This window comes from Motacilla alba, chromosome 2, assembly GCF_015832195.1.
Source record: "Motacilla alba alba isolate MOTALB_02 chromosome 2, Motacilla_alba_V1.0_pri, whole genome shotgun sequence".
NCBI lineage: Eukaryota > Metazoa > Chordata > Aves > Passeriformes > Motacillidae > Motacilla > Motacilla alba.
The window spans coordinates 107,928,913-107,950,149 of NC_052017.1; the positions used below are offsets into that span (position 1 = coordinate 107,928,913).

Genomic DNA, 21,237 nt, shown 5'->3' on the forward strand with positions numbered 1-21,237 from the left:
CAGAATTTCCCTTTTATGTGCGGGAAAAATATCAGTTCTGCATTTTGCCTTGAAATAAAAAATTCTGACACAGTACTAGATGGAGAAAGAGCTGAAAAGGTGAGACACACCTTGCACCTTTCTTACAGATGATAGACATTAGCAATTTGGAAATATGCTTTAATAAAGACAGCCTGAAAGCTGAGGATATCAGTGTGAAAAGTAACATGATATGGAAAGACAAAATATAAAGACTGATCTTCAATTTAAAGAAAGAATAGAAATTGCAATTGATTTCCTACAAATTTAAAAGAGACTTGCAAATATATTTTCATTTTATATACATCAAACTTGTGGAAACAGTGACCACTGTATGTCATCTGAATGAAGGAACTTTGCCGTAAATAGTGGGACTAGAAATAAAAGTTGAAAAGTTGCAATGAAAATCTCATTTTTCAAATAATCAGTAAACAACTAAGTTCAGAGGGTTTTTTTTTTTTGGGATGGGTTTTTGTATTTCTTTTTTAAATTTTTGTTTGTGGTTTTGGAGTGGGGGCAGGGAGTGGAAGTTGTGGTGTTTTGGGGGTTTCGTTGGTTGGTTGGGTTTGAGTTTGGAGTTTCTTCCTTTAGACTTTGGGAATAATCTTCTGTGAAAGTGATACCACTCATAGTCAATTTTCTTATGTCTTAATAATGATCAGTTTTGGAAAGCCTGCACAATTGTAAGTGATCACTGATCTATATTCTCACTTTTTCCGTTACTTTCAAAATCTGTGTCAGCACCAAATAGAAGCAAACACTGAGGAAATACAATCATAGTGATTCATATCCTCTTTAAAGTTGTGTGTATAAAACTTTTTTTTTTTCCCACAGCTTTACTGTTGCTCATTCAAATAGTAGACATGTTATAAAGATTGGATTTCCATTTGGAGTTCTTCTGACTTGACTACAGAAAGGATGGTCTTCTTTGAAGTTTTTAAATGCAAAAATGGATTACTTTTATGTTGATTTCTTCCCAGAAACTGGTATAGAAAAATAATACAGTTAATTTTTCTCACAGCTAAAACTCCAAGTGAATGATGTATTGTACTTGTCACTATAGTTTTTCTCTCTCAAAATTTTGGGAAATTTTATTAATTTAATCATGAGTTAGGAAATAATCAAATTGTGTAATGAAAATTAATGGCCCTTGCAATTTAAAGTAAAGGTGGGGAAAGGCAAATGATGAGCCAAGAAAATGAATCAACAGCTTCAAATCCCTAACAAGTTTTCAGGGCCAAGTGCTTATTAATATTCCGAATAAAATGATTAGTTTGATTAAAAGTTAGCTAGCTAAAGCTGTTTGTGAGGCTAATCTATGATTAAGTTATACAATATAAAATAAAAACTATTAGCTTTAGTCTCTATTTTGCTAGTGAGCTCCTGAATAGATTTTGGGAAAGACACATAATGTGTACATTAGTTTTTCTACTCTTCAAAGGACTTAATATCCAGTGATACTAGCTTAGTTCTTTAATTTATTCAAAATTCCCAAAAAGTTCTTTCATGCAAGAGACAAATAAACCTTAAAATCTCCTGCAAGTTTGACTTAAAGCAGTGAAAAAGAAGTAGGATTTTTTTGAGGTGAGTAAAATATTTGTGGCTAGTTTAAAGGTACAAAAAGCCATTTCATATTAGGAATTCCAAATAGATATAAACATTACCTGACTATACAGAACTGACTTTAAGAAACTAACTTGAGATTGTTCCTAAAATAAGTTAAATTTCAATTAAAATTGGAGTGTTCCTAGACACTTGTCATCCTTGTGATATTTGAGTGAGAATCTATCCAAAACCTGCAAATTTGTCATGCTCCAGAATCATCTCAAGCCACAGACAAATTAAGAGAAATTAAATTAAGGTAGATGCTTCTTTTAATTTAAGCTGTGGCATTACTGGAGAAATGGCTACAGCAATATTTAGAGCACTTTGGAGAACCCTGATAATAATGCACATTTTATACATGCAACATTTGTTCTAAAGCACCTGGATGCACAATCTGATTTATGTTGGTAAATATCATGGCAAATCATTCCTTTAGATCAATGAGATTTTTTGATTGCTAATTCTTAATTAAAAAGAACGATGAATGAATTACAAAACTTCATAAAAGTAGGTCTAAATATGATATTTGAAGTCTCAGGTTCAGAACTGTTGTCAGATCTCCAGTATGTCACCTAGGCTCCCATGAGTATCATTAGGGTCTGGAGATAGGACATTTATACTCAAGGATGCAATGAACTTTAATAAATCCTAAATTATCTCAGTTTTTCAAATCAGAATAAAAATCATCTATGTCTAATAAAAATCTTTTTGCTATTAGTAGTCTTGTGATATGTTGCTTTTTTTATGGGTTAATTGACCTAGGGTTTCTGGAAAACCATGTCTGATAAATGAACTTTTAATATACATAAACTCACTTGTTTGTAAAGGTTTTAGGAATTGAGCTACTGTAACATTGAGATTGCTTCTCTTAGAGTAAGTAAATGATAAATTGATTATGTGGGTTTATGCAAAACAGACTTCTCAGTCCTTGAATGGCTTGAGAATTCTTGCTAAAATAGAGAAAGTTCTTATTAGTGCTGCAGGTGTGATTTGGGTAAATGCCTGGTTTCACTAACAGGAAGAAAGATGAGAGAAGCTAATCTGTTGAAGAAGTCACATGTGGTCTAACAAAGAGGAGACCAAAAAAGTGTCTTGTGCAGTGGGATGTAAAATGATTTATTTATACACCTTTAGGTATAAATAGTGTGAATGATGGGTTTACAAGTTTTTTGCTTATATGACTTAAAAGTAAAAAAATTGGAAGAAATAAATAATTGTTACATCAAATTTACAATTTTAATTATTAAAAAAATTTAAAGTATTTTAAAACTTAAAAACCTTTTATCATTTTCCAGTTTTAAAAAGATTTAGAGAAAAATGGAAACATCATTGCAAATAACTTCAGAGAGTTTTTTTTAAAGGAGATACTTTAAACAGTATCTCTAAACTAGCCACAATTAATAGAGAATGACCATGACAAATAATTCCTTTATAGTGGTCATATATATATATATATATATATATATATATATATATATATATATATAATATATATAAATCTATGTTATCCTTGGTTTTGAAAGTACCAGCAAAATGCCAGAAGCCTTCAGTTTTTATAAACTTATCAGGAGTATAAAACAATAATTCCAATACTTTTGCAATCACTGGGAGTACCACTAGTATTCTTCACACAGAAAAACCTGCTAATTAAGGAATAATCTGGAAGAAGAACACTTACTGTTAAATGTGATGCTGAGGAAGAATTATTTCACTGCAGTAGCATGCCATGTTCTGGATCAAAGTTTCAAGTACAGTTTTGCATTTTAATATTTATGTATGTATTCCTCTAAGCTAACAAGTAAACATTCGAAATGAATAGCCTTATTTATCTTCTAGCAAATCTATGACGGTCTTAGAACTACTTCTCACTAAAAAGTGCCGTGTTGTTCATACTCAGCTGTCATTTCAGTAAACCATGCTGATGCCACGATTCTTAGTATTTATTTTCCTTAATCATATTAAATTAAAAAATAAAATGTATACATTTAAATGATGCAGCTTTGAAAGTGCTTCATGTTCCAATACAATGATAAAATATGTAAATACTACCAGCATAATAATCTTCAACATAATGGTCATAGAATGGGTCATAGAATGATAGAGTGTTTTAAATTGGCAGGAACCTTAAATGCCATCTAGTGCAAACCCTTCCCATGAACAAGTTCACCTTCCACTCGACCAGGCTGCTCAAAGCTTCATCCAACCTGGTGTTGAATACTTCTGGAGATGAGGTATGCACAACTTCACTAGGCAACATGTTCCAGTGCCTCACCACCCTCACAGTAAAGAATTTCTTCCATATCTGTTCTAGATCTACCCTCTCTCAGTTTAAAACTGCTGTTCCTTGACCTATTACTTCAGGCCCTTTAGAAAGCTTTTTTCTATCTTTTTTATAAGCCCCCTTTATATACTGGAAGGCTTCAGTAAGCTCCAGGCTGAATAGCCCCAACTGTCTCAACCTTTCTTCATAAGAGAGATATTTCAGTCCTTTGGTTTTCTTTAAGGCCTGGCTCTGGACTCACTCCAACAGAACTGTCTTTCCTGCCCTAACAACCCCAGAACTGGATGCAGTACACAAAGTGAAGTCTCACAAGAGCAGGCAGAGGGGCAGAATCACCTCATCTCACCCAGGACACAGCTGTTTTCCAGGCAACATCCCTATATTCCTCTTAGGATACATGCCCCTTCTTCCACTGCCTGTAAATTTCCTTCTTGCCTTTAATTTGGCCAGGAGGTCCTTACTTACACATGCTGGTCTTAGAAAAAATGTGCTCTTAGAAACAAGTCCTCAAAGAACTGCCAACTCTGTTTTGAGCCTTTAACCCTGAGTTTCCCAGGGAGTATCATCTACTAATTCCTTACGTAACCGAAAGTTCACTGCTAAAATTCAGGGTCTTGACTTATTGCCTGGCCTATATCCTGTGAAATCACAGATTATACTAGGTCATCAGAGCTGCAGCCCAGGCAACCACCAATCCTGACCCCTCTAATTATTCCATCTGTGTTGATAAGCAACAGGTCCAGCAATGTTTCTCCTCCAGTCAGGCTTTCTGTCTCTCAGATTAAGTCATTATCCCAGACAGAGTCCAAGAGACTTCCAAACCACTTAGAGATTTCTCTGCTTTTCAAGAAGGGGTTAGGGTGAATGGAGCCCCCCAGCAGTATCAGAGCATGGAAGTACGGTGGTACCAACTCCTCCTCTTTGTAATCCACATTACATGTACTGGTACAGACTCCAGTACCATGTCATAGTTTTAGAGGAACAAGTCAAAATTCTTCTGAGACATTTCATGGTTTTTCTCTGTTGGTTCCCAATATGTCAGCAACTCCTGGATTTTCTGTTACTCAAAGTTCCATTTCTTTCCCCATCAAATCTATGTCAAAGTTCTCCTTTTAAATCTGACCAGTTTGGTGTAAAAGACCTCTTGCTCCACTTTGTCATGTGATTTCCATCAGCTCTCAACAAATCTGACTTCTCAAAGGTCAATCTATGATCAGCAAAGTCAAAACTATTGAGTATGACACCAGCCATGCAGCCAAGCATTCACTAGATTAACTATTCTGCTTCTTCCTGAACCCTCTTCCTCTGATTGTGAAAACAGAGACCCCCTGTGCTCCAGCTGTAAGGAGCTGAGTTATCACTCAGCCTGGAACAGTGCATAATATCATGCATAAATCCACTGCTGAAATTCTCAAATATTGTGTTTCGTGTTGAGTTCCTCTTGTTGTTTGATGTAGGTAACTCTTGATGGCTTTAATGTATTCATTTCATTCTAATGAAATGTTCCTTGTAGAATACAATGTAGCTCTTCCCTCATTACTAAGAATTAGGAAAAGGCCTTTCATAAGTAAACTCCGAATAATTACTGTTTATTAAAATCTTTCATGAAGACTACTCACTTCTTACACAGATTCAAAGCAGGTTATGAAACCTGTAATCAGGACTCCAGCGGACTACTGCAAGTCTGGAATATGAGTTGCAATAATTTTTATTGATCTAGCAAATTGATCATGGGACTTAGTCCTGTGCAATGTCATATTTCTTCTTTTAGTACTCTCCCAGTATTTACCTTCGTCTTGTGCTTTCTGCAAACAAATGGGCCTTGATGGTTTTAGAACTGAACATGTCTATATGATGCTGGAACAAAGAAGAAGCTTCAGGCTTTGACCCTGGAGAGCTGATTTATCCATCACTTTCAAGTAGCTAAGAGAAAGCTGTTGACAAAAAGAAAATATTTCTGTGAGGAAGAATTCACAAAACTGTCCACGAAATATGTTTTCTATTTTTTGGCAAGATATAATACCTCATCTCCTAGATGATAACATACATTTTTTACCAGGCTAGACACTCAAGAGTTTTTTTGTGCATAAGCTGAATTTTAATAGCTCCCACAGGGAGACATTGCAGAAATTGTCACACCATGTTTGATCACTGTCTCCATCTAGGTTTGACACTACGAGAGGAAGGAGACATACCTGCTCCTTTAAAGAAAGATAAATCCTTCCCATTCTATTCCACATGATCATGTGTAATTATTATCAGACCTGTTTGCATAGAAGCTATTCTCTGTGTCAACAAGGAGAATTTACACTTTAAACTCTAAGGTTAGATTCTGTTTCATCAGGGGTACATTTGGCTGAGGCAGAAGCTAATAGTCATAAAACTGCTAATTCTGTGGAAAAACCAAGTCCTTTTTTTTTCCTTTAATGTCCACTTATGGTTGTGAATCTTAGAATTTAACAGCAGACTGCATAGGGGAATACATACATATCTAGGTCAACAAACAAAAGTAATTCTTTATTAATGAAAACAAAAGAAAAAAAAGCAGTTTATTTTGCTTTATTCTTCTTTAAATTTCTCTAGCTTTAAATTGCAGGAAAGGAGTGTTCCTTTTTGTTTTTCTGTAATACAAGAGATTTATAGTATCTCATAAAATTTATGCTGCAAGGCATAACAGCCATAACAGAACTGAGAGTGCTGGGAAGGTCATAGAATGAGTCTTTATTTTTTTTTTTCCAGTTAGACAGAATCAAAATAATTAGACTTTAAAAGATGGAGGAACATATTAAAAGGAGCAGGATATTCCTACTCATGCTTCACATGCAGCTGGGAATGGAGACATATTTCATAGATTTCACAGAATATTCTGAGCTGAAAGGGACCCACAAGGATCATTGAGTCCAAGTCTAAAGTGAATGGCCCATACAGCTCTCATTTGAAAAAAAAAAAGAAACGGTGTTAAAAGGAACAGTCTCCTCAATTTAATTAAAACTCTTAAAGGTAAGCTCTAAGATGATTTCAGAACTCTAGCAGGATGAAAGCTTTTAATTTTCAGTCCTCAAATAAAGTGACTTAAATTACTTAAGTATAATTATTTATTGTAACTATGGAAATTAAAAAATATACCTAATTTAGACATCTAAACTGGGGGAAAAAAAATAGAGCTCTCTCTACAGAGTTCTCCATAGCAGTGAAAGAGCTCTGAGACCATCTGTCCTATACAATGTCAAAAAGGAAGAGCAGCTTTTATGCAAAGCATAAGCAAAGACTGACTTTATCAAGGAATTTGTTCTAAACAACATGAAATATTGTGCCCCAGTTGCCTTAATTACGCTGCTGCATCTGAACACTAACTTCCCTGCGTGTTGCAGGGCTCCTGTGGAGTTCTCCTGTAACTCCATTCCTTAGAAGTTTAGCAGCTCTAAAAGGTCCTGGCATTACCTCCGCTACATAGCTAATGGCTGCCCTGGCTCCCACTGGCTCCAGTGACAGGTTGGGTAAGTGGTGTTACAGCCTCAGTGCAGCTGGTGTCTGCAGCCTTGCTGGAGTGAGCCTGACTGCCCTGCACTACCAAGGGTCACTCAATACCCTTGGTTCACCAGTGAGGTGGAAGATTAAACATGGGGGCTTGTCTGTGGGGTGCTATAACTCTCTGAAAGTGGAATTTCCTCTCAGGAGGCGTCTTATCTTTGTGGAGCCTGTGTGCTTGTCTAAATCCCTTTTCCTCTCTCATTTTCATGTGTTGCAATTATGAAGAATTCAATAAAGAAATAAGTGAGCATACAGGATCTTTGTCCCAGGAGGATACATATCATGTGGGTAGGACAGAGAAATCACGCTGTAGACAATCGAAGCATCACTGAGCTTTGAAGGTACATTTATTTGCCTGCCAGGCAGATAAGATACACATCTGAGAAAACTCAAGAACAAAGAAATTCTTGTTTCTTTGGCTTCTGTTAACATGCTTTAGAATTTCAAACCATGAAGATTTTTTGTTGTTGTTGTTGTTTGATTTTTTAACAAAGTTGAGCCAAGTAATTTCAGAGTTTTACGGAGAGTGAGATAATTATTCCATTGGGATTAGAGGAATTTTAACAACTGCTTAGCAGCAGCCACCTAATGGCTTAAGGTCAAGCTGTCTTCAACCACCTCCGTAGCCAATTATTTTGAAGTTGTTGAGCGCCAAAAATTGAATATCCAGCACAAGGCATAAGTGAGATTTGGGAGAAGTGAATTTCTGCACCAGACTCCAGGCAGACTGGCCTCCAGGCTCTAGGGAACTGCTGAAGGGCTTGGCACCTTTCTCTCAATCTGCACACATCATCCAAAATGTGACAGACTTTGCTCCATTGGCAAAGTCCTAACTGTCTGCATACCCTTTTTTTGATCTATCACTGAAAAACAGATTATTACAAAATATAAAATAGAGAGCATGATTTTTTCACTCTTTGTATGTCTTTTGAGAGTGTTTTCTGTATTTCCTTTAATTGTCAAATGAAATATCATGAAAATGCTAACTATATGCAAAGAAAAAATAAAATTGACCAGTGAAAAGTATAGTAAATTGAAAGGATCACCTATTTTATGTGTTAGTAAACAAAGAAACAGTTCTCTGTTCTCTAAATTTGTTGTCTGATGAGCCATCACTTAGGAAGTTAAAAATTCTGACAGGTTAATTTTATACAAGTTGCATTAAAGTAATTAGAATATTCAAGGGTTTTTAGCACTTGAGCTTCCTGACAAATGGTCTTATAACAAGAACTGGTCAGTTTATCTCCTTTTCTGTCAAGTATTCACCTTCAATGAAAGCTTCACATGCAGTTTAATTTGTCTTAAATTTATTCATAACTAGATTAGCAGTTTCTAGCAATCATTTGTTTTGCTTTTCTGCTTTCAGCCATCTCTTTTTTATACCACCTGCTGTATTTGCCTTCTGTTCAGAGTATGCTTTTGACAGTTACTAATAATGCAGATTAAATTTACTTCCTATGACAGACAAAACACTGTGTAAAAGCAAAACAATAGAATACCATATTCTTCTTCTCTGTTTAAGTAGTAGCTTAAAAGGCCAAAACAAATTTTAAAGATCATTAATTAATTAACAAAGCAGGTCTCTTATAGGACTTAAATATTGACTGTGTGGAAAGTTTGCTATGGTAATATAGTTTTGCAAGGTTTTAACAGGTATATATGCATCTCAAGAACAAAATATATGTACAGGTCAATTTTGATTTTTTGGAGCTCATTATCATTTGCCACTAATCAATATAGATTTTTTTTTATGGGATGAAAATAAGCTTAATTCAGATGTCTTATTTGCCTATTTTTTACTATTTATTCTCATTTCTAAAATATCTGTCATTCTTTATCATTCATGATTTTAAAAAAAAGCTAGAAGAAAACTATTTACAGCCTTTTAGATATGGTAATCAAGCCCAGACAGAAGCTGTGTTTATTTTGCATCTAAGATGTGTGGTTAGATGATGGCAGAAGCAGTGAGTGTATTAAATGACTGCCCTTTGCACCAGTGGACCATTGACCTACAGTATCCTTCACATGGCAGCCTGGCAAAACTCATGAATTGTAGCAGTCTACGCCTTTTCCATGCATTTAACTTGGAAGATGCATGAATTACAGGGATCACACAGAAAAAGCTATAGTGTCTCACACTGCATTATAATAGGATTGTTCCATAATTGGCATTGTTAATGGAAAAATATTGGATTGTTGTTTTGGTTTTGGTTTTTTTTGTTTAAATCTAGGTCAAGATAGAATAAGCATGCTAGACATAATTTAGCCCCCAGATGCAAATATAAGGACCCTTTTAAATGGAAATAAGAATCATTTAGAACATTAGTGAAGAAAAGATGACCTTCAAAGGAGGAATTTCTGTAGAGACATAAAAGGTATCTTATAGAATATGTATATAATAGTGATTCATAGGTAGTCTACTACGCAGAATTCTACTACGCAGTTAGTTGGAGATTCACTGACTGATGTATTAAAAAAATGTGAAGAGAAAATTGGAGCTGTTTAAAAATGTTATTTTTCTTTCCAGCTGGGGCCTCTCCCAAAGACTTTCATTAGACCCAGAGATTACAATGCATAATGTTCTGCTGTAACAGGGGGAAGAGGATTTTTTTCACGGTGTCTACATTAGACACCTAATTTGGGAGACAGTTAATTGCCTAGGCTCATTATATATCCAAAGAATAAAAGTAAGCATCTCCAAAGGGCACCTCAGAGCATCTCAATTAGGAGGAATCTACCTTCATTTATTATACAGAGAACCAAGACTTTAGTTTTATGGATCAGTTTTTTTAACCTGTGCAGGGACTGTGAATCTTATATTGAGTCACCAGAGTTTTTAAGGAGATTTCCAAGCAACTGGTTGTCACCTGCTGTGAAGAAATATCCAGGTTTCTCTCCAGCTGTCATTAACAGAGACCTCAGCCAACACCAAGTAGCTCATTTAATGCATGTTGGTGAAGGAACAATAAAAACATCCAGACCTAAATAGAAGCAAGATGGGGGTTTGCTGTTTTTAACTGAGGACAGCAGTGCAAATGCATGAAGGCACAGTCAGTGGAGAACATGGAATGCTAGCAGGGGAAAGGAAGCTGCAATAGGAGTGACTACAGCAGAGCCTAGGGTGAAGGAAGCAAAGCAGCAGCAATGCCTAAGTGTTTGGTTACTGCCATAGAGCTTTCAGAGTTTGTGAAGGAGAAATACAAGGAGCATCTGCTGCAGTAGGCTACAGTAAGTGAGTGGGTTTGGGATCTCAGAAGCTGGCACATAACAGATAAAAAAAGAAAAAAAACGTGCTGGGAAAGAGCATTCACAACAGAGTTCTGCAATAGCAACCTCCACGCATCTTTAAAACAACTGATATGATGCAGTAGTGGGTGTTACAAAGTTACAAAATTCTGACTTAAAAGAAATGGCAAAGTGATCGTGGCTTCATCTGGTAGCAATACAGTAAACCTCAATAACTGTGTTCTGGTACATAATTCTAGATCAGAAACTCTTAACTATGTACCTTCTAAGGTACTGTGATGATCAGAAGTAGATACATGTACTCACTCTGAAGCATTCACAATAGGATGATAGAAAAGGAAACCATCAGCAATAAATTACTACATATGAAAAAATATTTCAGGGAATACTGAACTTCATATAAAAAAATAAAAGAGACATCAGAAATTATAAAGGAAGTGCTGAATCGGACATATTTAGTGATGACATATCTGAAAAATATCAGAAATGCTTTCTGATAACATAGATGGGAGTGACAGAGATGCAGAACAGAAATTGGGAAATAACAGCACAAAGGAGAAAAACAAATGCACCTCCTGAAGCAAACAGATTTGTGAATCTAGGCCTAAGCAATCAAGAAAGCATAGATTGCTGTATATTTAGATAATTAAAAACTGATTTGCAACTGATTTAGATATCAGGTGATAAAACTTTCTATGACAGTACCTTGGTCTATATGGACAGGTCATTCTAGTGCATAGCATCTTGCTATTGCACCAATGCAGGTAAAAGATTGCAAGGAAACTGAGAGTCCCTCATGTCAAATGAACTGATATAAATGCATATCCAACCCACATCAGAACATCTATATGCATTCAAAAGAATTTTGCCTTCTCAAATTATAAGATGATTAACTATTGAGAGGTGATACTAAAGCAGAACTGTGCCTTAAAACTTGACTGTCTACACGGAGGATCTCAACAGAAATTGGGCACAGGAAAAAACTGGGAGTCCAAGACTTCTTAATTTAGCACTTGAGAGATTCTGCAAGCTCACATGCATCATGAAGATATATATTAATGAGAAATTAATCTATTACATCAAATTGCATTACCTCCACTGTCTCTGAGTTTCGTTCACTTGTAAAACTACACTAGTCACTTTATCTAGCTTTGGTCGCAGCTACTGGGTATAGAGCTTTCCTAAAATGTACTGCTTCATTGCAAACCCTTTTTGTGTCTATGGTTTTACATCTAACTTGCTTACTGACCAAGAAATTCCAGAGACTCTCATTTTGTCCTAACTAGTCTCAATATTACCAACAGTTTTTGTGATTATAATTTTTTACTATGTGACATTTCCAAAGAATTCTGTTTAACATGCAATAGATCAGGACCTGTGCTCCATGGGGTCATGTTCTGTCACCCAAAGTCTTCAAGTCTTTAAAAATTTTTGCCATTGAAAGCAGTATTATAAAACTCAGTGTTTCAATTTAAAACTGATTCACAGCCAGGGAATTAAATACAGGCTTTAAAAAACCAAGACATCAGTTTAGACTTCTGGATCTCTGAAGTCAGAGAAAAAAGATGACAATTAGACAAAGAATAGACACGATAGAGATGGTAGTACAGCATTATAATTATTAATATTTTTGAAAGGAAGTCCAAACATGAAAGAAATCAGAGAAGAAATGTGCAACACAGCTAGCTTTTATCTTTGATTTGCTATGAGAAACAGCCTCTAGAAAGAACTTGGAAAGATTCAGGCACAATAATAGTATGCTATTAATAAAAAAATACAACAGCAAGATAAAGGAAAAATCAAGGGACAAAGAAAGGTACATGAAAAAAGAAGAAACAAAGGAGACAGAGAATGAAGCAAAGAAAAATAATTCATTGCAAAATTTCATTCCTATCCTTTTATTTTCCCCCATCCATCTCCCTTTGTTCTTTCTTTGTGATATTTTGAGATATGAAGATTGAGTTCCTCCTTCTGAACATTGACTAGCATGCTGTGATTGACATGTCATCTGACAAATGTTTTGCAAAAATTGAGCTATATATCATGTATAAATTGTTCTGCAGTTGACTTCATAAAATTGCTGTGTTGCAGTTAAAAATCTTCTAGAAACTACTCACAATGGTAGCATCAGTCCACAGATAAGAACTGAAATGTTTTTATTTCAGACTGGTTGATTCATCTTTCATAATTCTATGAAAAAATCATTTGCAGTTGGGTTGTAATAGACTCTGGTGTCATTTTTATTTTCCTTAATACTTTTCTTTGTCCCAGGGAAACATATTAGATAACATCAATTCCAAACAGAACCAGTTTTATCTCCAGTATTAACTGCACTGAATTCACAGTAGTGTTCCATTGTTAAAAAAGCAACCAACCAATATTGAAAACAAAAAAACAAGGAGCCAAAGCCCCCACTTAATAGCCCTGAAGTTAAGACTTTTGCCTTTAAAAACTCATATCAGATTCATCACCCTCAAGAAACCAACCTTCTTATACACTTCTGTTTTATTATTAAGTCATGGGCTCATAGAATCATAGAATTGTTTAGGGTGCAAAAGACCCCTAAGATTATTGAGTCCATCCATTAATGCAGCTCTGCCAAGTCCACCACTTGTGTTCCCATGTGCCTACACATCTACACATCTTTTAAATACCTCCCTACCCTTTTAAATAAAGGGATGGTGATCCAACCTTTGCCCTAAACACCTGTTCCAGTGCTTGACAACACTATCAGGGAAGAAACATTTTTTTAATATCCAGCCTAAATCTCCCATTGCAACTTGAGTCTGCTTGCTTTCATCACAGTTTACCTGGCAAAAGAGACAAGAAAAATCTATTTGTCATTATATTGACCAGCTCAATATCACAAATGCAGAAATTCACATTTTCCCTTACCACAGTCTCAATTTCCCTACACAAGTTTAACACCACATATATTCACTGGCCACTTTCAAATACATAGAGAAAGAAAATATTAAGCTGGAACTATAATTTGTCCAGAATTTCCCCCTAAATAAAAAGACACTGAAAATCTATGGCAGCTTTCAATTTTATTGAATGCATAGATTGTAAAAGGGTGCTCTAAGGGGTGCTCAGATATCCTGTAGTCTCTGAAATGCTTGGAAAAAAACCAAACTTTAGCTCAAAATAGGAAAGATTGGTGACACTGACACAATGAGTTTGAAGTTATATGAAGCTGTAGCCTAAAAATCTAACTCTTCTGAAATTACACTATCAGAACAGAGGATTTTTTCTATTTTATTTTCTCAAGTATCTTAACATTTTTTGCCTGTTGAAATCATGTTTTTGGAAAGTATGTGTGATAATGCAAGGAAAGTCTCTTACTTGGGCTGGTGTATGAAACTTGGGGTTAAAAAGGCAAAAATAAAATCTGGAATATGGAGAGAATGTTAGTTAGCGCTTATATCTCACTTTATACTCAAAATAAGCTAGGGTCACATAATATTTTGCTTATTTTGCTTAATATTTTGCATATTTTGCTTTCTTCTCTAGGTAAAAATACTATAGATTTATTTCTGACAATGAAAATATATACATTTTGAAAAATTATATTCTTTGGAAAAAAATAGTTTCACTAATCTTTCTCTTTTTCCCCTTTGTTTTTGCATACAGAATTCTATCTGACAGTGCCCAACAGGGAATGAAGATAGAACTCATGGACATCTAACTGCCTGAATGCCATCAGGATAAACAGAAGCAAAAGATGTCATTATTCCCTAGCTATAGCTGTGTGTAGACAGGCATCAGATGTCTTAGGTTTTACCCTCCATTAAATGGAATTGTGTAGCAAATGAAAATTCTTAGCATCAAACAAATCTTTAAACTGCAGTAACATGGATGTAAATATTATGTGGATATAGACAGATGCTAGCAATAATTTTAAAGTATTCTAATTGTTTCCCATTGTACTTGAGATTTTCTTTAAAAGCTTACTAACATTTCATAACTTTACAACATTTTCTAACTTTATATTAGCTGTGGCTTGAGCAGTTTTGACTGATTTTTGATGTATTCTTTAAAAGCGTTTCTCTTTATACTAGGCTCATAAAACAGTTTATAATTCTTGAAATATCATTAGCCTGACACCAAGATTAAACTTTGGAAAAATCTAAATGTCCCTGAAAATTGCCACCTGAAGTCATAAAATCATAGAATATGCTGAATTGGAAGGGGCCCATCATGATCACCAAGTCCAACTTCTGGGCCTGCTCAGAACACCCCAAGGATCACAATGTGTGCCTGAGAATGGTGTCCAAACACTCTTGAACTCTGACAGGCTTAGTGTTCTGAAGTCAGATGTCAACTTTGCAACCAGTTGCATTTTCTGTAAGTTTGAGCCTTAACTTTACTTCTGAACCCTACTACACTTCAGGCTATTCATAATATTCATTCACATTTGCTAGTCCCATCGTTTCTTCTCAGGTGTACTCTTGGAAAAGAGCAGGTGATTGTATTAAAGTGCTGCAATCTAACTCTTGCAGTCTGAGTGCCCCATTGTGGATAACAATAACAGTTCAGAAGAGGGTTCTTTTTTGCTCTTCAGAATCCTTTTGATTAGGCTGAAATTGCTAGTGCATAATTTAGTTCTGGTGAATGGTGAAGAGAGTATCTTTTGAAAAAGAAAGAGAAAGAGAAAAACACTGATTTTCACAGAAGTGTATTAAGGATTTAAGCATACATACCTAGATTCTGATTTTGAAGTACATTGATTGTTTTCTTCTTTTGTTGAGCATACTCAGCTTCCAGTAAAATTCAGCTGAGTCAGCAGATTGTGGCACACAAAGGTGATTTTTGACAGGTTTTCCTTTAAGAAGAACTGGTAAATATAAATATATAGGGTCATAAACAAAGAATTCTTTTGATTTCACAGCTCTCTAAAATGAATAATGCTGAAAAATATTTACAGATGATAAAGAAAAAATGTGATTTAAAAATGTGATGACAAAGAAAAAAATGTGATTTATTATGAGTTTACCATGAAGAATGCTTTCTTTTGTTCGCAAAAGAAACAAAATAGTTAAAATTAAGCATAGAACCTAAAAGTTTTAATTTTTAAATTTTATGCAAAGAGTTCCATTCCTGTAAAAATTTGTGCTCTATCTTGAAGAGCCTTTCAGGGACAGAGGCAGCATACAAAACCACTGAAAAGCTCTGCACTCCATATTTCTAGGTATTTTCTGAAAGTACAGCAGTTGAGAACTTTACACAGGAAGGAGGCAGGGAAAAGGGATGTTATCTCCTTCTTGAGATCTCTGAGACGTGTCTCTGAAATTGTGGCTCAACATAAACACAGAAAGTGGACATAAAACCTGTACCTTAAAATTTTAATAAACATGTGATTCATTTGATTACTGATGATGGTTTGACCTTGATTTCCTATTCTAATTTGTATGACACTGCTCCAGAGTTATAAAGGGGAACAGCCTTTTGTTCCAGGGATCAAAATTCACTCACAGTGCTGCTGCTTTTAAAGAGCAGTTGAAGCTGTCAGCTGCAAATGGGAAATAAGAAAATAAATAATGAGTCCTTGAATTGGGTATGATTCACTGCTATGGGAGACATGAAATGCTACAGAGTCTATATCCCAGTAGTAAAACCTTAAATAGGGCTTTGCAACGTTGTCTGTATCCCTAAAAGTCAGTTTTTGCAGTACAGTTTTGAAGTGTTACAATGCTAAACATCTGTTCTTTACAAAGAGTGTCTTTGCAAGCATCTCACTGCACCTGCATTAACCAGATTGAGACAACAAGCCATAGAATGGCTTGGGTTGGAAAGAACATTGAAGACCACGTAGATCCAACCCCTCTGCCATGGGCAGGGACACCTTGCACCAGACCCCACTGCTCGGTTAGCTACATTCCAATGACATGATGTGGTGTGTGATCAGAGGGCAAATGACATGATGTATTTACAATTTACACATCCTGTGATGCTGAACCTCAGAAAATAAATACATGTGCATGCCCACAGTCAAAGTCTAAACCCCAGGGATTGAGGCTGATATTATGGTGCGTGCTCCTATATACAATGTTGCCTCATGAGGCCCTTGACTGCTGTATGCAACACTTCAGTTTACATGAGTGTTCAGAAATATGGGAAATAAATACAACAATTGCAATTTTACATAAACGTGAAGGCCGCTGAAAAAGCATTTCAATTGAAGAAGAATAATAAGAGAACAATTGGAAGAAGTAGTCTCGTTTAAAAGTTTTTATGTGAAGATGGCAGGCATCCTTTCATGTAAAATTAATGTCTTTTTTAAGGACAGTTTTGATTGCTGTGTGGCACAAAAGTCTGATGATTAAAAAAATTAATGAAAAAATTGAAATAATGAAAAAAACCCAGCTTATCTATCATTATTTATATAGTTTGAACAAGGTGCAACCTTTGTGATTTACAGCACAAAAACTTTTCTGACAATTGTCCTATTTGTCTTTTTGAAAAGAGCAAAACCGTTAGAATAGAAGATTTAGAGCAGAGGTCTTAAAAATGCACCTAGAAGCTTATGTAGCAAAAAAGTTAAGAACATATTTTAAAGTTAATAAAAACTTCATTTGAATAGCTAGAAGCTTCTTTCCAAGCTTGTTAAAAGACGTTCAGAATTTGTGTCTTTGTTCCCACCAAGCCTTGAAGGCTTAGAATTTAATTTAAAATAGTAAAGTTTTATTTTCTCAAGCTCAGAGGCTTCTTAAAGCCTAAGTAATTCATAGGACAATCAAATTCCCTTGTATATGATGTGACATAATTACTTTTAAGAAAATTTAAAATGATGCCATGAACTGTACTAAGTCTTCTGGCCTTCATCAACCCTTGCAGTAATTATCTGTCCCAGAAAAAGGCTTTTGGAGACATGAATTGGTTATAAATCACTAAAAGCATTCCTGTTGTACTTTTTAATTAGCTGATTTGCAGCACTTATCGAAAGATAACTTTTCTTTCTGGCTCCTGTCTGTCTGAAATAAATTTGACTAGACAAAGACTTCTTGACACCTAAGAGTTATTTTCAATCACTTTTACGTAAAATAATTGCTCTTTGACATTGCAGTTTAATACACAGTATTAGTTGTGCCAGGAAAAAAAAAAACAAACCGAAAACCAAAAACAAACCTCAAAAGCCCCGAACTCAGAGTTCAGGGCTTCAGTACAGGTTTCATACACAACCCGTTTTGATTCTGGATTGCATTGTAGGTTCAAGAGGTTGAAACATCCTTTGTTAACATGCCAGTGTATATAAACCTGAGTTTATTAAAAATCTTCCTACTTAATACTGACATTACCAGCTAACATTAACTTTGCTGTTAAAAAGGTGTTTATTGAAATCCAGAGTAAATGTGACACTAATAAAACCTGCACTGTAATATCCTGAATCTTTTAAGTCTGTTGTTTGTAAAGCAAAACTATCATTAGGATACAGCAAGGAAGAGTGCTTCACGCTGAAGATCTTTTATGATCATACATCAAAGAAACTGCCTGATGAATCTGATTCTTAGATGATAGGTGCAGAAATCTTGCCTAAGTTTTGCGTTATTTGGTATACCTTGACTAGACAATGATGAGATATGAAATTTAAAACTACTCAATAGGTGATATAATTGGGTCTTTTTTGTTTATCAAATAAAAAATTGTTTTATAGTAGAAAATAGCTACTTTTCATTATCATTAATTCAACCAACTCAGCTTTATATAGGGAGAATGTTTTGAGAGGCAATCTTTTCCTAAATTCTGTTGGTTCAATATTTAAAGTACTGCCTGGACTGGGTTTAGAAAGCCTTCTGAATATATTACTGGAGGCAAGGACATCTGAGATTAAGTATACCACAAATAAAGAGGTTTTGTTTCAAAGTTTGTAGCCAGTATTACATGATATATTTCACATTAATAGTAAATCCGTGCTAATATAGCAGTCACTAGGGAGAGCTTAAGAAATAATAGCAGTAGGAAATGTAAAGAAAATGTAAAGGTGGTTTGTTGGGGTTTTTTGACAGCTTTAATATCATTCTTTTGGGACTCCATTTTCCTGATATTCTGTAGGAAGAAAATAGAGGATGCTTAGGAAACTGAGATTGTTTTTTCTTATCTTCCTGTGACTGCATACAATAGCTGTAGCAATCCCTGATATACGTGCAGAAACACAAAGACCAATTATAGACTCAAAATTGATGGTGTGAATTATGGTTGTCTCTCCAGGAGAGAAACAGTGCATCCCTGTTCCTCTTCAAAAGTTCATGGCTCAGCTGAGGTAATGTAGGTTTGTATTATGATACAAGAATTTCTTTCTTGATGACACTGTTTTACTCTTCCTGTATAAATCCCATTGTTGCAGTAGCTCATATACATCTATCAAACATGGAATTTATGTCACTCATATGCTTGGGATGTGGTTGGAAACAGCTGCAGACTCACAAAGGCATTCACCATCTAGTTCTCCCAAATAAATTTACGTGCTGCTACATATATTTTAGTTCTCTGCATATTTTAGAATAGAAATTGGAATTTGGGCTCTAACTGGATAACTGTGTTACTATATTCAAATTTATTTTTCTTTCTCCATATCCTCTTCTTGGCCCAAAATTCTCTAAACACCTGTCCACCAAGCAGCAAAGTTTCAACGGGAAAATCAGCAGTGCCATCCTCCTGACCTATTTTGCCAGCCATATATTAATACAAATAAATTACTTACATTCTCATGTAAAGGAAAAATCAATCAAGTATCATATGAGGATTACAGAGCTGTGGGAAAAGATGTCTCTTATCAATCCAGAATTACTATTCAGAGCTCTGGAGAAGCTGAGATACCAGGAAAAGTTTTTCATGCCTACCTGAGGCAATCAGTAGCCTTCTCACTCTGTTAAACTACAAACTGATGCTAGTGTTATGTGATGAGCTCAGGCATCCAGCCCTTGGGTGCAGATTCTTCTTGGAGTAGAGGTTCTTCAGGGGCACCACCAGCATGCCCAGCTTCCATCTGATGATGTGATGTGTGCTGCAGATTCTCTGCATTCTGTCATCTTCCCCTGTTGTTTCCCAATTATACCAGATTTTCAGTGTAGCCAGAAATGTAGGACTGTTCAAGCATTGCTTTGATGAGGATTGTACAGAGCATGTTCTCTACAATTTAGATAGGATGGAGTTGGGTGTGAATTTCAGCAAGTTTTCTGTGGCCTTAATCACTAACTTCATTTTATTATTAGAAATTAGGAAAGAAAGGAATAAAGAGGGATAATTAGATTTCTCCCTGCTTCAGGCTCCATCAAAGATACATTAAAAATCAAGCTACAAAGAGATATCTAACAGAACTTTTTAAAGATAGAAAACTAGTTAAACAAAATGGATAAATACTTCCAACTTTTCCTAACAGATAAAGCCCACACTGAGTACTTTGAATTAATGTAAAAATGTTTTACATAAAAAATGAAACATATTATGAAGATCTAAGAATATGTTACTGTGCTTATCTATGTAAATTGCTTAACATCTTTCCTCTCTTGTACAAGACTTAAAAAAAAAAATCTGATTTCACTGTATCTTCTTTTCTGTCAATTCCATCATTTTTGTGTCTTTTATTTATACTTCCCTAACCTACGAATAATGTCAAATGCATCCAGCAGTCACAACCCAGTTGCTCTTCCACTCTATCAACCTATAGAGAACTTGGCCATGCAGCCTTCACTCATCCAAGTGAATAGTCCTTGTAATTATGTATGTTCCGATTGTTATTAGTTGATCACAGCAAATTGCTAATTCAGAGGAACTGTTTGATGGAACAAGTTTTTTCCCCAGTCTTGGACTCTGAAGCAGAGGTGTTATGCAGTTTCATGGCATTTGTATCTTTTCTTTCTACCATTAGAAAACAACCTCATCAATTTACATCAGGTTTTAATCTTAGTCATGAAGACACTCAAGGCCATGTGCAGTTGGCTGAACTCCCTGTACCCGAGGGGATATAGCTGAAGGACCTGCTGGATCACAGAGACTGTCATGTCTCATTGTTTGGATATGATTGACTGATGCAGTGCCATCTAATGCTTTAGTGAAAAACTTTCCAAAAACATGCTTTTCCTTAAGCAAATGCATTAATTTTTCAAAAGATTATGTTAAGCTTTCTTTTCCTTTTTGTCTTGTTTAGGGAAAGAGAAAATAACAGATAAAGAGGCATCCATTCTGCATAAGAATTTTGATGTAAGGAAATAACCAAGCATTAAAAATGTCTATCATTTGCAGTAATGATGCTATCTGCTACTCATTTTACAATTTATTCTAAAGAAAGAGAGGTCCTCATTCAGATCCTAGACATACTTTCACTGTGCTTAACTGTTAGATTTGAGGAGGCTGAAGAGAAGTTATTATTAGTGTCAGATACAAGTAGCACTGCTGATTTCTGAAATAGTCTATGTGATTGTATTATTCTGTGATTCACTCTAGCTTTGCTGGGAGACTGTAACTCATACTGCATATGGGCTTTAGGCTTAGCCTTTGAGACGAATCTACTAATTCTACCTCATTCTTGCACTTTATATAGTTCGCCTTAGGATAAA

The 21,237-nt window shown here is 35.3% G+C and overlaps 1 long non-coding RNA gene across 1 annotated transcript in view; it reads left to right on the forward strand.

Annotated features, from left to right (window-relative positions):
* The window catches only part of LOC119697545, a 37,263-nt gene extending 21,134 nt beyond the window's left edge, over window positions 1–16,129 (forward strand). Inside the window, exon 3 of the long non-coding RNA XR_005255866.1 lies at window positions 14,315–16,129. This is a non-coding gene — a long non-coding RNA (uncharacterized LOC119697545). The remainder of the gene's footprint in view (window positions 1–14,314) is intronic.
* The last annotated feature ends 5,108 nt before the right edge of the window (window positions 16,130–21,237 follow it).